The sequence below is a fragment of the Phyllostomus discolor genome, chromosome 1 (genome assembly GCF_004126475.2).
Source record: "Phyllostomus discolor isolate MPI-MPIP mPhyDis1 chromosome 1, mPhyDis1.pri.v3, whole genome shotgun sequence".
Classification (NCBI taxonomy): Eukaryota; Metazoa; Chordata; class Mammalia; order Chiroptera; family Phyllostomidae; genus Phyllostomus; species Phyllostomus discolor.
Window position 1 is genome coordinate 85,808,276 of NC_040903.2, and position 22,751 is coordinate 85,831,026.

General features: G+C 39.6%; 2 long non-coding RNA genes across 2 annotated transcripts; both read left to right on the forward strand.

Annotated features, from left to right (window-relative positions):
• The first annotated feature begins 2,752 nt into the window (after positions 1 to 2,752).
• LOC118500564 lies at positions 2,753 to 6,741 on the forward strand. Its single transcript, XR_004903134.1, has 2 exons — positions 2,753 to 3,080; positions 4,454 to 6,741. It is a non-coding gene; the product is annotated as an uncharacterized LOC118500564 (long non-coding RNA).
• A 206-nt stretch (positions 6,742 to 6,947) lies between these two features.
• Positions 6,948 to 14,986, forward strand: LOC118500567. Its single transcript, XR_004903139.1, has 4 exons — positions 6,948 to 7,294; positions 9,247 to 10,499; positions 13,018 to 13,096; positions 13,282 to 14,986. It is a non-coding gene; the product is annotated as an uncharacterized LOC118500567 (long non-coding RNA).
• Positions 14,987 to 22,751: the final 7,765 nt, after the last annotated feature.

The following is a 22,751-nucleotide window of genomic DNA, read 5'->3' on the forward strand; positions in this document are numbered from 1 at the left end:
TCTTTAGCAAAATAAACAAGACATGAATCAACTTGAAGAAACACTTATTCTTGAGAGCTAAGGTGACTTTAAATCTTGTGTAGGAAATCTCACTTTTTATTTTATAAAAAAAATTTTGTATGAAATAAAGGAAAGTAATTGACATCATTTGAATGTATCATTCATTAAATTTTACTATTTTTCTACAAAGAAAACTTTCTTGGCATGTACTGATTTCCTAATCTAAAATACCTGCTAAAATATTTTCATTAAGATGTGTTATTTTTAGTAGTTTGGGACCTTCCAATTTGGGACTCAGAACATTCGACTTGGTGTATACATAAAGTTAAGAATAAATACAGCCAGCATGTCAGTATTATTAAACATAAACCTTGATGCTGCCCCACTTCAGTTGTAGTTTCTGGTAGTATGATTCGTTATCATTTATCCCCTTTCCATTTCTATGGCAACTATGTCTATGGAATTTATGCATTTGAATGAAGTGCCCCAGTAGAAGAGAAAAGAAGCATTTGTGATTTTTGAAGGTTATGTTGTAACAATGAAGAATTAAGAAATAATCTGACTTCATACAAAATAATTTTAAAATGTCTGCACACACACATTTGATGCATGTCCCATTTTGAAGACATTAAGCCCCAACTGATTACCTACATTCTCTTAAATGAGAGTGGCAGACGATAATCTTCTCTTAAAAATTATTTAATTGGAAGGAAACAGTCAAAAAAGAAAGAGTAAACACTGCACTCCAACCTGAAAATTCTGTTACGTTTAAATTGCATATGTGAATTTTTTAAAAAGGGCTTCTTCTTTAAAGATTTTTATTTATTTATTCTTAGAGGAAAAGGGAGGGGGAAAGAGAGGGAGAGAAACATTAGTATGTGGTTGTCTCTCATGCTCCCCGTCCCCAAGGGCCTGGCCCTCAACCCAGGCATGTGCCCTGACTGGGAATTAAACTGGTGACCCTTTGATTCACAGGCCAGCACTCAATCCACTCAACACACCAGCCAGGGAACATGTGGATTTTTATAAGTATAAATAGACATAGAAAAATGTAGCTATCACATACCAATTGCACATGTTATACACAAGATGAGGAAATGGATATGTTCACATTTTACAGGGTACTGTGTTACAGTGCACACTGCCACATAAGAAATCTAAAACAAACAAAATTTATGAAAAATCAAAACTACACTAAGCTTATTTTTGTTTCCAAACTAAGCTTCTTAGCAACTTTAAAATACTTTGTTTGGTTGTTCTCACCAAAACTTAAATTTATCTTATTCTAACTATCAGTTCAATTAGTTCAATTAGTTCAGAAGATTCCCAAACTTTCTGATTATGAAATTGAATATCTGACTTTAAGAGGTGTAGATTTCTAGTGAATATTTTTCAGGATCAATTATATATTAGAAGGATAGGATTGCAACTTCTGGACCTTCTTATCAGATATCAAGACTGTTTAGCTCACTTTTTAAAGACAATGAAAATAGAAAATTTTCATATTGATTTTGTTATTCACTTCTGAAATTTTAAAACAATAAACATGTTAATTTTGCATACAGGTAAAACTGTAAGGCTAAAACTTTGGTTTTTAAAATTAGAATGGTTTTCTTTTATAACATTACTTATATATAATAAAGGCAAATGAAAAAATATGTGGTAATTTTATAATTCTAATTTTTTCATTCTTTCATTGAACAGGTATGAATTACCTTACTCTGTGATGAAGTATTATACCTGTATTCCTGGATGCATAATAAAATTTAGCCACACAATTCCTTCTAGAACTTAAGGACTAATTCTTACTGTCACTCTGAAGTAAGAGTGCTTGGTGTGCATACTGAGTAAAAGAAAAAGGCAAACAAAACAAAAAACAAGAAATGTATGCCACTGAATTACAAAAACTACTATTTAACTGGTTTGGGACCAAAGGTTGTTAGTGCTGTTGGCCACAACTATCTGAAAAAAAGCCCAAAATGTCAAGCTGACCTCTTAATGGTTACTGGTGAATACCAAAGTTCAATGGCTCGTTCTGGATGCAAAACACCAAAACACAGGAATGTTTGCCCAACACTCTTAGTTAGAGCTTAGAGCTTTTTTCTTCCATTAACATGCTGTGGAAAAGTGATTAAAGTGGGACTTGCTCCGAACGTTCATGGTTCTGTTTTTATCATTATATTAAAGAAATGAAAACACTCCATATTTTGAATGTATTACCTTTCCTTAAGTTCATATGGGCTAACGCCACATGACCTTGGTTACTTATGAATCATTGTTGATAGCAGGAATATGGATATTGTACATTCCTAACTTGAGAGACAGAAAATAAATATGATCATTATGGGCTGTGATGTGCTTGCTCTGTGAAAGACAGAAATGCGTGGTGTGAATGACAGCAACTGGCCTGGCAGGGAGTGAGAACAAGGGCCAGTTGACCTCTGGGGAAGTAACACATAAACTGTGTTATGAAGGGTGAGGACTTGTGTGAAGAAACAGGGGAAGAATCTTGTAGGTAGAGAGAACTGAAAGCGTAGTAACTGAAAGTATAGTAGCCTGAGCAGAAAGGTGGTTGTTGGTTAAGAACAGAGGGGAGGGCAGCTTAAATTTCTCTAGAAAGAACTTTTCTGATTTAGATAATTTCACATCCAGAGTACCCTGCTATCAAGCAGGGTGGCCTCAGTTATGCAACACTAAGGAACAGTGCCCACTCTCAGCCCCCTTAGACAACCAGATTCATTTCTCACTCACTCCGTACGTCCATTGCAGGCCAGCCAGATGCTCTGCTCTGCGTCCTCTTCTTGCCCAGACCCACACTGATAGAGCAGCCTCTAACTGGAACCCAGAGGTCACGGTGGCAGAGTAAAATGAGAAAGCATAACGCGTCGAGTTCAGGCTCTTAAACCTTCCACACACATCACTTCCACTCTCATTTCATTGGCCAATGCAGTGACTAATCTCAAGTCAGCAAGGAAGTGTAATTTTCGTGTGCCTGGAAGAGGAGAAGAACTGTAAGCATTGATGAGCGGCACTCCTATCTCCTGTGTGGGTCAGTGACCAAGAACAACTTGGAATTGCAGGTACAATGTGTATGTGTATGTGTCTACCTTTTCCATGTCTCCAGGGAAAAGGTCCGTTGCTTTAATCAGATTCTCAAAGGGATCTGTGACACAACAATGATTAAAAACCACTGGACCAGTTGAAAACTGTCATGTAAACAGATAATTGCTTTACAAGGCAATTTGCAGCATGAGTGAGAGGCTGAAATGATTAAGGAATTATCTGTGCGTGCATATGTGTGCGCAGGTGCGTGTTTGGTGATAAGGAAAAGTTGAGTGAATCTGCAGACCAAAGGACAGAAGCCAGAGGACAGAACTCGGTGAATTAAAGACACAGAGATGAAAAAATGACCCATGTAATGAGTCCCAGAAGATGCGTGAGAAGATGGTGTTCAATATTCTTTAGACATGGTAACTCTGGGGGCTAGAAGAGCTACCTCTTCTCTGGCAGGAGGGAGAGAAAGAAAAGGTAGGTAGGTGTTCCCCCGCCCTGGGTCAGGCTGCAGGTGGAGGGGAAGGAGAGGACCTCTGTGTTTTCTGGGGTATATGGACAAGGACTCCTACTTAGGATGAGGGGATCATCGAGCATGTTGACAGTCTGGAACAGCTGTGAGGGAAATCCGAAACAGAGCTGACTGGGGACAAACAGAAAGACTGCCAGGAGCACGGAGGGTCCAGCTGATGTTGGGAACATAGGTTTGTCTCAGTGCCAGTAACCAGAGTCAGGGGATTTTTCCTTCTCCACGCTCAGCTGCCTGGAAGCTGGAGCCAAGAAAGTTGCTGTTGGGTTGGTCTGGGGCTGGGGATTGGCAGGGCAGGTGCGGCAACATGTTTTGCTGATAATATAAAATTCAAGAATCTCGGAACAGGGAAAAAGACCTAATTTTCCTTCAGTTTAAAACAAAAATTAGTCATCAGTGATGATGCAGCCTTATACCTATAGCTCTCCTTTTTGATTTGCAGTTCTTACTCCCTGTACAATCTGGCTTTGTTTTGAGCTCATAACTGGTAAAACCAATCCTATAACCAGCACGGTAAAGGATAAGTAGCATAGCTTATTTCTTATTGTTAAGTAAAATTAATCATGCCAAGCCTCCTAAAATTTTATGTGTTCCCAATACCCTCTTACTCTGCTAGTGAAATCTGACAGAACAAAGGTAAAAGAAAAAAAACATTAAAGCTCGAAAATATAATTACAATCTCAGAGACAGAATTGCTTAGCTAAGCATCTTGCTATTAATTAGTATGTCATAAATTTTACTGCCGTGAGTGATGCTAAGACATTGTGCTTAGAGAAACCATTAAATGAAGACAAAAGGAAAACATCTGTAGTGGTTTAGTGCAGTGCAGACTGCAGTCTGAAATAGCATTGCGTTACATTTCTCTTTTCCCAGTAGCCTGTCAAATCCCCGTTTCCCTGGTTTCAATGAGGTTTCATCATAAGCATTTGGTGAAAATGGCGCTGCTGTTCAAGGCTGCATATGCGTTCTGAAGGCAAACACAGCCATAATAGTAATAATTCTGGTTTCCTGAGCGACTTTTCTTGAAGCCTGTCATTTCATTTTCCATTTCCTCAGAATGGAGGTTTTATCTCTTAAGTATCTATTGAGGACTGACAGGTGAGGTGAGTAGGCCAAGTCTATTATTTAGAATTATGTTTGAGGCCAAAATTAAATGTGACTTTCCCCATCTTTTCCTCAACAGAAAGAAGTTAGCAGGAGGCATGCGAGTTAAACAGAGATCGTTGCTGCAAATGGCTCACTCCCAGAAGTCCCTCTCTCGGAATTTCAGTTGTTGATAACTAGCAGGTTTTATCTCCAGGAACTAAGATAAGTTTTTCTTCACTTCTGGCCTGCCAACTTGTAGACTGTCTCCAGCTGAGGCAACACTGCCAGAATGAATAACTGGAGAATGCACTCAACTCTCTATTTATTTGGAAGTATGATAATTTGAGGGAAAATTAAAGTTGTCAGTTTTTCATTGCACCCTACAGCTCTCAGTGCTGGTTATCTCATCAGACTGCATGGTATACTTCTGCATAAAATTGTGTAAACGAATGGAAAAGACAAGAAAGAGAAGGCAGAATTAATATCTTGCTAAAGGCCACACAGCATGTTTCAGGCAGGACTGGGTACCTGAATGCCCTGGCTGATCGGACTGAGGCCTTCGAGCTCTAGCCCAGGATAGGGAGCATGTGGGTGCTGAGATCACAAAGTTATGCAAGGGGCAAGGACAATACATTTTAAATGTATAAGCACTGACCTGTGACAAACTGTTCCAGAGGCCCAGGGACTGTGAGCACTTTGAGGGCCAAGGGTGTCAGTTCACCTTTGTATCCCAGGCTCCCAGCTCAATGCCTGGCATGTCAGCAGACACCCAGTCAATGGCAAATACAATCTGTTGAATACATTCAGAGCCTTTAAAAATGTAAACCAGATAATCCCATTTCTCAGCTTAAAATGCTGCAATGACTTCTCGTTTTCCTCAAAGTCAGAGTCCATGCAATCCGATTGTTGCTAACGACTGCATTTTCCAGTCTCCCTGCTCCATCCATTTCCCTACATGCCCGCCTTTGGCTCCTCCACAGGAGGCGAATCCCTTTGTACTGGCTGTTCTTGATGCCTGTACTCTGGCTCTACATATATAAAAGGCCACCTCCCTTACTACTTCCAATACTTTGGCCAAATGTCACTTTTCATGAAGGCATATTCCCACTGCCCTTTGAAAAATTGCAGCCCCCCGCCCAGCCCCTGCCCACCCATACCCCTGCCCTCCCTTAGCCTGCTCTGTTTCTTTCCTGAACCTTTATCGCCTTCTAACTTTCATTTACTATTTTGTTTACTTACTTTTTATGTGGATGTTTTGCCAGGATGTTAGCCTACAAGTGTGAGGATCTTTGCCTTTATTCTTCACTGGTATCCCTAGTGTTTCAACATACTGAGGATGCTTTGTAAATACTTGTTGAATGAAAATTAATAAAACTGGATTAGGGAAGCAGGTGAATGCATGGGGCAGTAAGTGCAAAGGGTCCACAGTTAAGGATAGGTGTACTGGTGAATGGACCACAAGTCCTGGTAGATTTATGGAGGCGGACATTCCTTTCACATTCCAAAAAGCTCCTGCAATTCAAAGATAAACTTGCCCAGCTATCAGAGTCAAAGCTACAGACATTCAACCTATTAACTGTCAAGATCTCTTGTTAACAATGTAGTTCAGTCCTTGATGCATTCAGACAAACAGTGCTTGTGTGAACTGGTTTGAGGCCCTCTGCATCAGGATTTCTTGATAAGTATTAAGGTTCCTGAACTTTATCCATATTGCTGAATAATCTCTAAGGATAAGATCCCCAGATAATTAGAATACATACTAAAATTTGAGAATTACTAGTGTATAGAAAATCTATAGAAAACAATGAGATTATAGGAAAACAGAATATCTGACTGTAGTATAATTATTCCACAGGATGTTAATAAGATTGTAGTTTTTTTTGAAAAATATTTCTTGACTTAATAGGTTAGGATAACATTGAGTTAAATAGATTTTAAAAAATATATAACAGGAATTCTCAGAATCTTTGATCAGCTGACATGATTGTGAATTCTCCACAGTAGGAAATACTCATATTTTGCCATGTACAATGAGTACTTTTTGCCCAAGTTTTTAAGGAAAAAATAAGGATGCACATTATACATGGGTAGTACTAATTCTGTAGCTATATAAATGTTTTTAATTCTTTTATTTATGCTTATGCTTTAAAAGTATAACTCTAGAAAGCAATAACGATATCCATAGGAAGAATAACACCCAGTTGGTTCGCTGGTTCATTTATCATATTCCTAATTGGAATACAATAATTGGTTTTGTTTCTAAATATAAATAAATAAATAATTGAATTAAAATTAAAAAATTAAAACAAAATATTTTTTTCTTGAAAGTTTGGGCCAAAAATGTGGGTATGCATTATACATGGGAGCACAATATACATGGCAAAATGTGGTAGTATGTAGCATCCCAGATTTACTTTGTTATGTGTATCTCTGTTTTAGGCTCCTCATATTAACCTTTGGGGGAGAGGTTTATCTTTACAGGAAAAGTCTGGGCATTTCTGTTATAGATAATATCTAAGAATCATTCTTTATTCTAACAATGTATAATTTTTTGTAATGCTCTTTTCTTTCTTATTACCTCCCCTTATTTTGTAATCTACCTGGGGCTTTCTACAACCTGAGAAAGAGGTATGAGAATAGTCTATCTGTATTTCATGGTTCATAAGACTCACCCCGGCAAATGAAAAAGGACTTTTGAATTTGTGTGTGTATATGTGAAAGAGAGAGGGAGAGAGAGAGAGAGAATGGACAGGAGGAATGCCAGTTCAGAGAGGGTACACTGAATAGCTTGTGTACCTGAGTAGGTGGGTTTGCTTGTCAAAGTCAAATTTGTTAGATTAATAAGTGAGGGTTCTGTCCTTTGTGTGAGGCATTGTGTGTTGACGGGATGCACACGTGTAATTATCTCACTGGGTATAAGTACACGTCGGGTAGGTTCTCTCATATTGATCATTGCTAATCTATTCTTTATGTCAGTTTCCATTCCTTTCACATGGCCCTGGAAACAAGATAGGTATGTGCCTGGAATAAATAGCCTTCTCCCTGTTTGAAAGGCATTCGTGGTCTACAGCACATTACATCCTTCTGTGTAATGGAACTATCCACACATGGGCAATCGCTGTCTACAGACGTAATGAACCAAGTGGGAGGTAATGAGAAGTGACTGTCACGCCACCTCTAGGGCCCTGTTCCTCCCGCCACACAATTACACTGTGACCCTAGAGAAACTGAGAAGACGGTAACATTCTCTCGCTTCCTAATGGTCTTAAAATCAGCCCTAGCTTACCAGGGGGAGCTGAAATCCAGCATGATTCATTTGACAGTCCAGAGGATGTCCCAGGAAATCTACAATAAGAATATGGGAGGCAGTTCTCTGCACAATCATACACTGTTTCCTCTCTGCTGATTTGGCCCCTTGCCTGAAAGATGCCATGGATTAAGACAGTCCTTTCCTGCTTTCCCATGGCATGTGTTCTGGGGTGAGAACTGTTACTTCTTTCATAACAGGAGGAGTCTAGGGAGAATGCTGGTGGGTAGAGCTGCATTTCTGTTAGAGGGATATATACTTAAGGTTTACCAAGAAAATGCTCTTTTAAATAATGATGATCAATGCAGTGATGACTTCTGGATGCTATGTCTCACCGATCACATTTCGGAGTTCCGTTTTTGCAGCGAGCATTCATTTTGGTGACCATGTCCACTGACTTATTCTTGTGTTGAAAGGGAGATGGCCGGGCTGCAGAAAAGGTAGTGGGCTGCCTGCTGAGTCAACTTTTAGAGAGAAAGCATACAGAAAGTGCAAAAAGGTGGAAGCCTTTTAAAATTCTTTTCATTGTCTTGATTTTGCTCTTAGAGCTGAGGCTTGCCCATTCTCAGAGGGAAGTCTGCCAACCGCCTGCTGAATAGTGAATGGGAACACGCTGGGCTACTGTGTTGCCTGGCAAAGAGAATCACAGTGCAGGCTGGCTGCTGGCTGCGCAGCACCATTTTCCACTCCTCTGCCCCTAGGCCTGCGGGAAGCCCCCAGGTGGCATGAGGCAGAATTAGCGTGTAAATCACAGGGCCTGCTAATTTCTCACCACTTCATTAGCTGACAGTTCAACGGAAGCCTTTTCTGCCAGTCGTTTCACCTCTTTGGCACTGGCACTTCTCATCAAGGGAAGCAGAGTTTGGTCATGTTGTGTTGACATGCTTGTGACTTTTTGTTCCCCCCCCCCCCCCCCCCCGCCCAACGCCCCAACCCCCATCAGCGTGTGCTAGTTTATTCTCTGATGCTGTTCCTGGCAATTACTTCCTCAGACGTCCCTGCTACATCCACTTGAAATCTCCTTTTGGTTCAACTTGGTTTACTGTCATCAAGAAAAGGTGGAAATTGTTCCTGTTCCTCTCCAGGTCTTTTACTGTAATGGGTTCCAAGATATGCCACAAAGAAAAGAAAAATAAAACAGTAGCCTATATTTGAAAGGACTTTCCCCCACCACATTACTAATAGCTGCTAGTTTTTGAGTGCTTACTCTGTGCCAGGTATTGTTCTAAACATTTTACAGGTCACGATATATTCTTATTTCTATTTTATGCAGGAGGAAATTGAGACACAGAGAGGCTGAGTTTGTTGCCTAGGATACACAGCATTTGAATATAGGAAGTCTGGATCTGGAGCCCACATTTTAAGTATGAGGATATTTTGCTTTAATTGGTCAATTACTTAGTTAATTCCTGGACTAATTCAACGAAAACTAGTGAAACACCCACTATGTATTACTTAATATGTCAGAATTTAGTATATTTGAATATAGCTGTCAGTGCTTTGATCTTCATGGCCATCAGCCAGAAGGTAGTTGTTGAGAACCCACTACATCTCCAGGGTTGTGCTCACACAGATACAAGAGAAATAAATACAAGGTGTGAGCCTGCTGCTGAGAAATGTGCAGACATATAGACTAGGTACTGACAAACTTTTCTCTGTGAAGGGCCAGGTAGTAGATGTTATCGGTAATGAAGGTCACATGGTCTGTGTCCCAATATGTGTGAAGCAGCTTTAGCCACTATGTCAATGAATGAGCATGTCTGTATTCTAATAAAACTACAAAAGTAAGCTGCAGGCCATAATTGGCTCATGGGCTTCCTGGCACTGAGGTTAAGTGAGCCCTAAGAGAACCACATAGAGCAGTAAGTAGTGATAGTGCGACCAAAGGCAGAGCTGTGTGGGACTGCCTGTTCTAGCATGTGAGGTACACAGATGAAATAAAGTGTCCAGGATCAAAGAGAGCAGTGCATATTTTAGTGGATATGCAGGTAGTTTCAGAGACGGAGCATGGTTCTGCCCTCACCTAGAGGATGGAAAGAATGTGATGCACAGCTGTGAAGTTGTAGAGTGAGTGTCATGAACCATGTCATGGTTCTTATCACTATGTGTAGCAGCAACTTGGCCATCTTCCTTTCTTTGTTCCTTCCTAACCTGCTAAGAGAACCCCAGATTTGTTTGGTATCTTTACACATTCAGCTTCAAGCAATGACACGTAATTGATTCAAGTGAATTGTAATAATTGTAATCTCTAACTTCCCAGTGGCATGACCCAATTCAGATCAATTAAATATAGAGGTGCCCCGCTGGGTGAAGTGGGGTGGAACATTTGGGAAACCTTTTGTTCTCATCAAAGGGACAAAGCTAGTGCCACATACCCCTCCTGCTTTCCATTCACAACGTGAGCATGAAGACAAGCTGGGACGGCCACCTTGGGGTCCTAGCTTGTGATGTGGATGGGAACCGGGAGAGAGAAGGAGCCACAGGGCTGCTGCCTACTTGCCGGGCTGCCTGCCTCTGGCTTCCTTGGTAAGAGTTGACTAAGTGTATGTATTTTTTATCAGCATTATGGATAATAACTAAGTGTATTTATTACCTCAAGTCACTCAGTTGAATTAACGTATGTGTTTTTAAAAATATTCCAAGAGAACTAACTAGAATTCACTTACTTCTAGAAGTTTCCCATTTTCCTAGATACTTCATAAAATTGCACTAAGTCACATGAGAATTATTTCTAATAGTTTATGTTTTTTTGGTAAGCTCCTTCTCTACAATTGCTAGCTAGGGGGAAAAGAGCATATTATGTAAGAGTATTAGCTATTTTAACTTATTATTAAGTATTATTAACTTAAGTATTAATGTACATATCTTAAAATATATACAAGAAGGGGTCAATAGTTGTTGTGCCTGGGTTATTGATTCTTTCTAGGTATTAGGATTAGGGTGTGCATTTTGTTTTGCTTTATTTTTCTGTTATATAGAAAATACATAAGCAGAAAAAAGTTAAAGTGGCACTAACAAAAACCAAACTATGTAATTAAGCCAAGTTTCTTTTCTGGCTGTCACTATTTTCTTCTCTTTGTTTTCCCTTTGGGTTTCTAAACTCCCCTCTTATCAATTTTCTTTCCTGTATTATTGTTTTTATTTGTTATATAATCTGCACTTTTTGTGTGTTTTTATGTTGTCTGCAGTATGGTGTTGTACATGTAAATTACGTCCTTGAAGTCTGAGTCACGGTGCTAAGTTTCACTCGCCTTCTTTAATGGTCCCTCATTCATTTAGTAAATGTTGTTGAGTGTTGTTATATACCAGCCTCTGTTCTGTGTGTGACAGAATCAGGAGGAAGGAGCATTTGGAACTTTGTGCTCTTCTCTCTTACTCCTCTTTGCTTTGGACTGTCACAGATAACTCATTCCGTAAGACCAACATAAATGCTGTCTTCTCCATGAAACCTGAAGTGACCCACTCACAGAGCTATTAACTTACTCTTTTCCATTTCCATCACTCTGTTGTTTCTAGCAGTCTTTGCTTGTTTTTGAATTGATGGTATGTTATGTTTATTAGTACACATCCTTGTCTGGGCTTTGAATTCCTTTAGGGGAGCCTGGTGTGTCATTTTAACCTTCCCTGGTATCCAGCCTTATGTTGCTTCTTTAAACAGTCGTACCTTTATCTACAGTAAGGGTGACAGGCCACATAAATTACATGCTCAGTCAGACACATGCTCTTTGTGCAGAACATCCTCAACTTGACCTACACCTTGTCACACCTTATCCTGTCAAGTTTTCCAGATGCTAATAGACACCAATGCCACTTATTGTTACCTTTCTTATCTTTTCTCTACCCTTCAGGTTTGCTTCATTTGTTGTCTTTTCTAGACCTATGCTGTGTCCCCTCCCCATCTTCCTTATTGTGATAGGGAGGCTCGGATCCTGGAGAGGGACCTACAGATGGGCTATAGTTTACAGTCAGCAAGTCCTTAATTAATAATGTATTTAGTAAATAGGCGGATGAGCAAGTGAATATTCATAAAAAATGCTCATTTAAAACTTTGATGTTTTTAATAGCAAGTAAGGAGAAAAGGAAAGTCAGAATACCTTCGGCTGCTGGTGGTATTTATAGGACTGCAAGGAGGCACCCAGATGCAGGCCTGAGAACCCCACTGTGGCACATGGACCCTGAGTACCACATTCCTATAGGTGCAGTGGCCCTCTTTAAATAAGGGAGAAAATAAGGAAAATTAAAAAAAACTTTTTTCCCAACTCAAGTTAGATAAGGAAATTGTGGCAATATTTGGAATGTCAGGAGTAAAAATAAGAAAGAAAGAATTAATCCTGTTAGGCCAAAATGGGAAGCTGTCACCACCAAAGCTGTAACTCTCTAAATGAATGTAACACCTCTGAAAACTCTCACAACTGTGCCAAGTATTTACATGTTCTCCATGAATGTGGCATGGAACAGCAAGCCGTTTTGGTCGAGAAGCACGCCATCTGTGTGATCACCCATCCCTTGCTAGAGCACTCTGAACTCAGCAGTTGCACAACAGATGCATCTAAATATACAGTGTTCCTCCTCGCATGGTTCAGAACGGGTGTGAGGAGCCGAGGGAAAACAACCAGCTTACTTGAAGCTCAGGCTCCATCTGACATCTTTCCAGACACCTTTCATAACTGTACTACAGGCAGTCCTGGAAGATAACCTTATCACCATAGATTTACAGGGTTAAACAGGTCATCTTGACCCAGAACATCAGCAGCTGCCTTCACAATCGTTAATGAGTCACTCAATCTGGAAGGAGAAACCAGATCACGGTTTGGTTTTCATTCAAGTGAAAGTCTGTGTAGTTGTGGGAAAAGCAAGGGTACAGAAGTCAGATTGTAGGTATCCCAGACAGATGAATAAAAACATTTCATTGTACTTCATTACTACCATATTAGATGTGTGTCTTTGGAGAAATAACTCTAAAGAGTTTTGATGAAAATACAAAATCAAGAATGAAAGACTGCATTCCATCCTATCCTTTATATTTTATTTTCATATTCCACAGGTATTCACCAAGATATTTTATTTTAGGAGTAATTCATCCTAATTGCAGAAATGAGGTCTAAAGTTGCACTTCCCAGAAAGTACATGTTAATAAAGGCTGATCACCCCTTCTGAATCATGTCCTCACTCGCCTCCAGTTGAGGAGATTCCATAATGTTCTTTCAGGCTGGTCATAAGTCACTTTGGGCCAGGGATGAACGTTCCTTACATAAATAGAGCAGCTTCTTTGCTTTGCCCACAGACCCCTGTCCGGTGCTCCCTGGAGGTGTGGGTGTCTGGGAGGCAGGGACGTGGTCAGTACTGGAACAGAGCACACTCTAGGAGTGAAGTGGTATCAGCTGAAAAATTGAAGAGAAGAAATGGGCGAAGGATGTGTTATTCTACACTTACGTGGTTCAATTAAGAGCAGCAAACTTAACATGATCAGAAAATGAGTCATCATTAATACTGTCCTGCAGGCTCTGGGTAAGACTTGCATCGTGGCCATTGTTATGAAGCTCAGCTACAGCCTTTGAGATAGTCATTGGAAACTAGTGTTCATGGGTGGCCAGAGGGCTGCGGAAGCCTTGTTTGTGATATAACTAGCAAAATGTGAATAATATCGGGAAACTGCAGAGACAAGAACATCTATGTTGTATCAATATGGATATATTCCAAAGAGTTTTAGCATTGTGAACCATGACAGCATTACTAATTTTTTCTCTCATGGGAAAAATAAGAATTTTTACTCTCAAATTAGGTCAGGAAATGGCAACAATTTTTGAAATGTCAGGGGTAAAAATAAGAAGTGGAGAATTAGTCCCGTTAGCACAAAATAAAGAAAGCACCCTGGCTATCAAAAGCTAATGACAACAGGGTTACCAGACCTGAGGGGGAGAGGCGGAGCCTGGACACTGAGAATCTCTCCCTGCCTCAAGTGGATAACAAATAAGTTTATCTTCTCTGTTTATGATTTTGAATCTTCATCAATAAATCACTGTATGTCACATCGGCCCATGTATTCTTAATGCATTTTAAATCAAACCGTTTATATAGACAGAGGCTCTGCACGGAAACATTTGCTCAGGACCCCATACAGTCAGAGGTTGCTCTGACCTGAGAGCCAGATTAACTTTGGAATGTGTGTGGCAGTCCATCGGTAAATGCTGAAAGATTGTCTAATGATGTGACAGCCAGCTTTTATTTCAGAATTATAATGTGCAAAGAGACCATGTCGGATGATTTAGTGTGTGGGAAAGGAGAGCTCATAGGTCTGGGAAGGCTGGGAGACCAATGACATTGTCCACACGGGGGCTGACTCACAGAGTGAGTGGAGGGGCTCTGTTTGAAGCCTCTGTGAGGTTTCAAACAGAGGAAATGAGCATGCTTATGTAATTAACAGAATTAGTGGCATTGGAAGCAGAAACATTTTTTTAAGGAAAAGAAGATGCATTTAGAATGTTATGCTTTGGGACTTCAGTAATTTAATTTGAATTTTAAGAATGATGACACTAATAGAAAATCTAAATGATCCTTGCACTGAAATGCAAAGGTCTTTAGGCTGCTATTTCTCAGAAATGTTCCTTCAATCTCTGGTTAATCAGAAAGCTTGTGTAGACATTCAGCAGAGTTCTGTCAACCTCCCTTTATCTAGGCACTTCCAAATCAGTTAAATCAGTTTTCCAAAACAAATTGGAGAGAAAAGGTCTGACTTTTCTGTATTTAGAGTTACTTCCATCCTCCTCTATCTACAGCACAACTTTGACATCCAACAGGAGACTCTTGGAGAAAGAAATCCAGGCAGTTTGGATGTTTTTGGCTTGTTTCTGCTGAGGGATATAAAATTCAGACCACGTCACCACATGATTATTCAGAAAACACCCCTTTACTCTTGTGCTCCCTGCAAAGGGAACCAGGCCCAATCAGCGTTCACATGTGGATGAAGGAGCATTGACAAGAGTGAAAGAAAGGTGTCTTGGGCTCCGTGTGTGTGTGTGTGTGTGTGTGTGTGAGAGAGAGAGAGTGCGTGCGTGCGTGATGCCCCAGACTCACCGAATGGAAGGTGCTGACACTGGCACACAATTCAATAAAGGGCAAGGACGAGGGGGAAATGAATGTCCGTGGTTAGCAAAATTTGACTAATACTTATGCTGTTGTGATAAAGGTCTCTGACAGTCTTGGTGGCTATAATTCTCATATACTGCTTGTTTTCTTAACCACCCTGGGGACTTACATCCGTGATGACTAATTTGGCAAAAGTCTGTGAAGTACTAACAAGCTGATTAATGTGACTTAGAAAAATGGAAGTAAAAGGCTTTTACTAAAAAAGAGTCATAATCTATTGGTTTTTTTTGGATTTAAAAAATTTAGTAACAGACCAATGTGTTAAAATTTTAATTGCATTGGGAAGAATTCATAATAATAATAAACCATGTAACCTTTTTTGGAAGTGTACAAACCTTTTCCCCAATACTTTCCTCATTACACGTCCATTATATATGGTGATTTAATGATAAGGAAACTGAGGCATATAAGAATTTTTATACAATTATATAATATCAAAGGCAGAAATAAGTAAAGCCTCCAGAGCCTTTCTACTAGAAAGGCTCACACATTTCCTGTACTTACTTTGATTCTCAATTCAACTTTAAATATTTTATACCTAATAGATCACATTTAACAGACAAAAAAATCAAAATTAGCCCTGGCTGGCATAGCTCAGTGGATTGAGCGCGGGCTGGGAACCAAAGTGTCCCAGGTTCAATTCCCAGCCAGGGTACATGCCTGGGTTGCAGGCCATAAACCCCAGCAACCGCACATTGATGTTTCTCTCTCTCTCTCTCTCTCTATCTCCCTCCCTTCCCTCTCTAAAAATAAAATAAATAAAATCTTAAAAAAATCAAAATTAACTTTATGTAAATGTACAGATGCTCAAAAGAATTTAGTTATCCCACTGTTTAAATTGTGTAATTTCTAAGAACAAAATTTTGTGTGTGTTCATTTTCACTGTTTCTCTTCTACTCAAAGGAAACTATTCTTTGAATAGGTTTAAAAATGAAAATTAATAAATAATTTAAAACTTGTTGTACTGTTGAGTAACAGTTAACTCTATTATGTAATGGGGAGAGGTATTGACTAGATATCAGAACTAATGGTAGACCTGTTCTCCCCTCATCTAGCTCACTGTTTTAGGAAAGTTGCTCTACCTTTATTTCCCTTCCTTCTTCCCCTGCTTTCTTTTCCTCCTCCCTCCTCCTTCCTTTTTTTCTTTATGAATCCCATTGTTCTTATCTGACAAAAGACTGGAGATAATAAGACCTTCCACAGAGCTGCCTTAAAGAGCTATTGGAACAATTATAGAAGACACGGAAATAGTTTTACCCCTTTTTTCCTATCTTAGTAAACAATAGCATCCTCAAGCCAGCTCCTCAGTAAAATCTTCAGACTCTTCCTGATTGTTTCTCTTCCTCCCCCAACTCCAGGCCTACCCAGCTGCAAGTCCTTCACAGCATCCTGAACATTTACCCTCTCTTTTCTTTCTCCTCTGCTACTGTTCATTATGGCCCATCCAGACAACTGTAATAGCTTCTAACTAGTCTCCCTGCTTTCTTCCTCGTCCTCATTCAATGTCTTCTCTGTCTAGCAGTCAAAATGATCTTTAGAAAAACAAAAATCAAATTGTGTCATTTCCATATTTTAAAGCTTTCAGTGGCTTCTTATTATACTCAGAATAAAATGCAGAATACTTACCATGGCCTCTGTGGCAGCCTCAAGATGACCCCCAATTCTTTGTCACTTCCTTTAGAGAAGAGGTGTCTGATTTTTCCTCCTTGTGAACCTGGGCTGACTTTAGTGCCTTGTGTGATTAACAAAGATTGCAGACAATGTTCTGAGACTTGCCAGAGAGGCTGTCAGGAGGCTTAAAGCTTGGGTCAGGGGTTGGTCTTGGGGAAGCTGGTCTTCACATAGAAATCTAAGTACTATGAGACAACCATGAGGCCACCTTGTGAGAAGAACAAGCCCTGTGACGTGCCATGAAGATAAGAAGGCAGGCCAGAAGAACTGAGGTACCAGGCTGAAATGAAGAAATCCCCCAGGACATGGGTGCTCCTGCTTTCCCTGACCCAGGTAATGCCATGGGGATCAGAGAAAATTGCCTAGAAGAAGTGTCCATATTTCTAATCTCCAAATTGTGTACAAAATATAATCGTTGTTTTAAGCTACTAAGTTTTGGAAGTCCTTTCACAGATATAGACAGCCCAGCAGCTTTTAATGACCTAAAAATGTGGTTCCTACCTCCGTCTCTGGGTTCATTCCCTCCCATCTTTCCTCCTCCTTACTGTGCAACAGCCTGTAAGGCTTCTCTGAGTGTCGAGCTCCTTCCTGCCAGCACCTTGGCACTTGCTATTCCCTCTGCTTGAACTCTGACCCCAAATCTGGTCATTGTTTCCTTCTTGTCATGGAGCGTGTGTCTCACAGTTTGAGGTAGGCCTTCCAGATCTCTCTGTTTAAATTAGCCTTACCTGCCCACATCCTTCTAGTTTATCATTGTTCTTTATTTTTTATAGCACTTATAATATCTGAAAGGATTTTGTCCACTCATTTATTTCCTACTTACTGATTTGTTTTGAATTGGAATGTTAGCTTTTGAGACCTGGGCTTCTATCTGTGTTTTTTCACAAAGTTGCCCTTAATGCCTTTTGTATTCAATATATCTTTTTATTAATGCATGCAAGTGTGCTTCAAACCTAAAGGGCTACATTATTATTGCACAACAAGTAACTATCATAAGAAACCACTGAGTGCTAGGCCAGGTGGCTTAAGACAAATACCATATGATCTCATCTATAACAGGAACCTATTGAACAAAACAAACAAATGAGCAAAATAGAACCAAAGGCATGGAAACAAAGGACAAACTAACAGGGACCACAGGAGAGGAGAGAAGGGGATAAGGGAGAGAAGAAGTAAAAAGCCTAGTTAAAGAACAAGTGTGAATGACCCATGGACATGGACAACAGGGTGGGGATGAACAGGGCAGGGCAGACCACAGCAACAGGAGAAAATTGGGACAACTGTAATTAAATAGCAATAATAAAAAAAGAAACCACTGAGTGCTAGAAAAATGCAGAGCAGAATGTACTCAAATATAAACCAATAAGATACACCAATAAGATATGGAAAATTATAATTCTCTAGAATTGCAGAGAATTAAAATATCCCACAATATCAGAACATTTAAGTCCACTTGAGTCTGTCATAGAAGTACATTTCCATGTTAATATCTCACTTAGTAAGCTGACAGGTCCATTGTACTATTTTCCTATTCCCCCTTGGCACTTGGCTCAACCTTCAGTTTTCCGGTATGTGTCCTTTAGTAATAAAATGAAAGGTATTTTTTTTGTTGTTTACCCATCCATAAAGTCATTGACCAAAGAGTCCACAGGAGTATCAAATGGGTTAATCATTTAATGAGGAGGCATTGCCCCTTTCAAAGACGTAGGAATGAGTTTACAATCCACTTCATGTGAATTTCTGTTTTACTTTACATTTCATACCCAGCTATCACTTAGGGAGAAGACTGTTGCTAATTAATAGTATTTAGGGTAACAAAGGAGAGAAAACATAGAAAGCTTAACAAATGTGTAAAAAGAACATCTCCACCAGGGTTTAAGAGACAGGAAGTTTGATTTGATTTGATTTGATTAAACTTATTGACTTGGTAAACTATGTAATTGTTGGCATGTATCAGGAGACAAGTTTAATATATATTACTATAGTATACATTTTAATGTCGTGAGCTAGAGAAACTCACTGACTCACAAGGAATTGAAATGTCGAAATGGAAATCCAGGCTTTGAGATTCCTAGAATCTCTGAAACCATCTTGCACCTTTCTCTCCATCTGCTTGTCAACATGACTTTCTGAAATAACTAATCTCAGAGGAGTATTTTAGAAAAAAAATCATGTGGATGTGTTTTTTCCCCACTGATAAATGCCAATCTTAGGCAGCGTTTTTGTCAGGAGTCTCTGTTCCAGCTTTAAAAGCCAAAAGAAAAAACGAAAATGAGTATACCAAAATGTAATTTAAAATGCAAATGCAGATTCTGCGGAAAAGCAGCAAAAGCTAATTGTAGTTTTCCTTCATGCTTGGCTCCATAGACAAAGGGTGTTGTCGCCTTCCCCCTGCTGGGGATGCCCAGACCACAGCTGCACTGCCACATTCTGACCTCTTAGATAAAATACATTTGACTTAAAAAAAAAAAACCTCAGTGGCAGAAATCAATAGGCACTTAACCCCAGCCTGTCCTGGACGAAAAGGCAGACATGGGTGTGGTGTGACAGTGTGCCTTTGAACTCATGAGAAATCCAGAACAGAAACAGCAGTTGCATGTTATAAAAAAAGGTCAGTGCTCACTGAATATAGATTTAAAAAAAAATTCAACCCCTGAATTAAGGACATCACTTGTTTAGAGCCTATCGAAGTTGCATGTACATTTCACGGTTAGAGTAACTTGGAGTTGATTCTAAAATGGGCAGCTTTAGCTCCTTTTTGTTTTTCTTCCTGTTCTACCTGGATACTAGTGGGCTACATAGTATGCTGAGCTTGGATACATATGTTGTTTATAGCAAAGCTTTGTTCACTCTTTTAAGTCTTAGGACTTGTTTATGAAAAACTGCAAAATCATTTGTGATCCATTTTTTTTACACTGTTCCCTTTTTCACTGACTGAATGGTGTTCTAATAAATTTAATCAACATTTTGTCACAAAATGCTAGTGATCTACCACACGTCCTTGGGATAGCCTGATCAAAGGTATTATTTAGAGTCTAGAAGAATAAATGATTTTACCAGATCAAATAACTACTAGAAAAAGCTTGAGTGAGTTGTACAATTAGAATTTTGAATTTTAAAAAATTAATCTGGGACTCACATGGAGTCCATTCTCTGTCATGTATGTTAATTAGGAGGACGGACTCTGTGGACAAAACAAATGTTTTCTTAATCTTTATCCTTTCCCTGTCAAAACTTAATGGACTCAGTTAATAGGTTCTGTTGGTTCTTCAAGGCCTTTCCTGCCCTCTACTGAGGGAGCTACTGCATTAGAAAATGGTCAGAAACAAGAAGGAAGCTGTGAGGTGGGGAGTTTGAGTAACTGCTTTAATCGAGTCCACGAGGGCATAACATGGTCCCAGGTGTCCACACGTGTGCCTCAGTCCCAAGGCTGTCGGGGCTGCTCATTGGGAGGGGTGCCTTAGACAAACAAGGGTTTGGGACCTACAGGACTGAACTAAGTGGCTTTCTACCTACCTCTAGTTTTCCTACCAAGCTTTATCCTCTGGTGTTAGTCTACCTGAAAGCGAATGGCTCCTTTTAAAAATCCTTTGTTCACCTCTATGAGTTACCTTGTGCTGGGAATCACATCTACCTGCTTGCATGTCTGATGTGCTGGGTTTGAGGAGGTAAGCGCGTGAAGAGGAGAAGGAGTCGAAGTTCCCTTCTGAACTTGTTTTCATGAAAAACAGGTTTTAAAGCAAATTTTGCAGTATAAGTCACATATATACCAATCTAAAAGTCTTACCAAATGAGCCAAACCATGTTAGGATTATTCACAAGTAATTGCTTTCATTTTCATTGTAACTTCTTGTTCTTATTTCCAAAGTTTTTTTTTTATTCCATTTTTTTCCTTTGGTGGGCTGGGGAGCGGAAGACAGGGCAGATGTGAACTCCTCAGAAGCCTTATGCCTGAGTTTATGTGTGTAAAAATAGAGGAAAGAAAACATTTTTATAAAACTACTCAGAATATTCTTTTAATTATTGTTGCATGAACACTGTATTTTGTTTTACAAAGAGAACACTGTAGCTGTTCTTTATTGCCTGTCATGCTTAGGAGAGGGATACATTCTAAACACATTAGTTTAACTTATTTTTGCTTTATGGAACATTATAAACATGATACATATGACATCCAATTGAAAAAAGAAAATCTTCAATGAAATAAGAAGTAGGCACATCCAAATGCAGGAGGATAATAGGAAGTCAATCAGAAGTAGGAAAATCCAGCCTCTGGTCAGGCCTCTGCCTCTGGCGTGTAGTTCAGCTTCACTCTTTCATCTTTCCTGTGGGCGTTGCTCTGCACGAACAGTTCCTGCCTTTCCCAGATGTCCGGGTGTGCCTCCCCTCCCACCCAAGCCCACAGGTTTTTCCCCTCCTTCCCTCTTGCCGCCAGTTCTCATGTTTCTCATGTCAGTTTATAAGGTGAGCCTGGCAGTTTCAGTAAAAAATGATCAATTATTTTGTTAGGTTCTATAATAGCTGAATAAAAGAAAGATTAATTTTCTTTTATTTATTGCCAGCTAAGGACAAATGTCTATGCAAAATAAATGATAAACCTGAGATCTTATTTGATTTAGGGCCTGTATGATTCTCAAGTGCATTTCCATTTTCTATGTATGATTCTCTAAATTCCTTCTCCTTTAAGATTCTAACATATTCCCATTTATAGAAAATTGCTCCCTTCTGCTGCCTCTATAGAATGACTATAATAATTATACTAATACTAATAATACAACTACTACTAATAATGAAAACAAACACTCTGAAATTTCTCTGTGTTTGGCAATATTTCAAGTGCTACATTTTTACTGGTTTATCCTCTAAAAACCCTGTAGTATAGGTACAATTATTATCTACATTTTACAGATGAGGAGACTGTGGCCCAGCTTAAATAACCCGGTGAAAGTGACATAGGCAAGGTTGGTACTATGCTTCAAAATCAAGTGGTGTGAATCCAGGACTAATGTTTGTAACCACAATGATAGGCCATTTTCCCTATAATAATTGCTAAAACCTGCATATTGATCATGAACAATGTAAAACAACACACCTCCACCCCTGTAACTGGTGGAATAATACTCACTCCACCTGGTACCCACGTAGCATGCCTTGAAATCAAAGTGCCAAGAAAAACACATTCATTCTTTTAAACCACTAGGAAATCTATAGGATTTCATGGCTGTGCAGGGTGTTAAACAAGACCTGTAGGTTTGAAAAAGTGACTATGTGCCGAAGGAGCTTTGTACAACCACCTGGGTCGTTGTGGGGAGACCTGAAGGGGCACCTGTGCCGGTGTCCCTCCCTGGATTCAGTTGCATGACTTCGGGCAGGTTGTCTGATCTCTTTATACCTCAGATTCTTCCTCTAGAAAAAAGAGATAATTCTGATCCAGACGCTGTATTAGAAACTGAAAACTGTCATTGGCTGCTATATGAACAAAGGTTTTACTAGAGTTTTAAAAGAGAAATAGTGGTAGAACCTAGTCATCCCTTTAAATATAAGAGTTTAAACGAGTACAACTCAAAAACGCCTGCACTGGGGAGGAATTACATTGTAATTCACATTGTAAGTAGACATCCTACGTATAGGAAAAATACTCCTATATATCTCCTTTACTCACATGAGCAATACTTTGACACCAAATGTGTGTTTTTTCCCCTACCCAAGCAATTCTGCATTACCAGCTGGGTGTCCTACAGTTTAATCTAGTTTTGATGCTCTCTACCTAGAGTAAGCATCACACCCTACAAATTATGACTCAGTCCCACAGCTCTGCCCCCACTTCAGATACCCATTGCAAGTCCCATGTCCCTAGTACTTCTGATTAAATGGCTGTAAACCAGAGTTTCCATGACTCTTTCCTTGGGTTTGGTAATTTGCTAGAATGGTTCACAGAACTCAGGAAAACACTCACTTGTG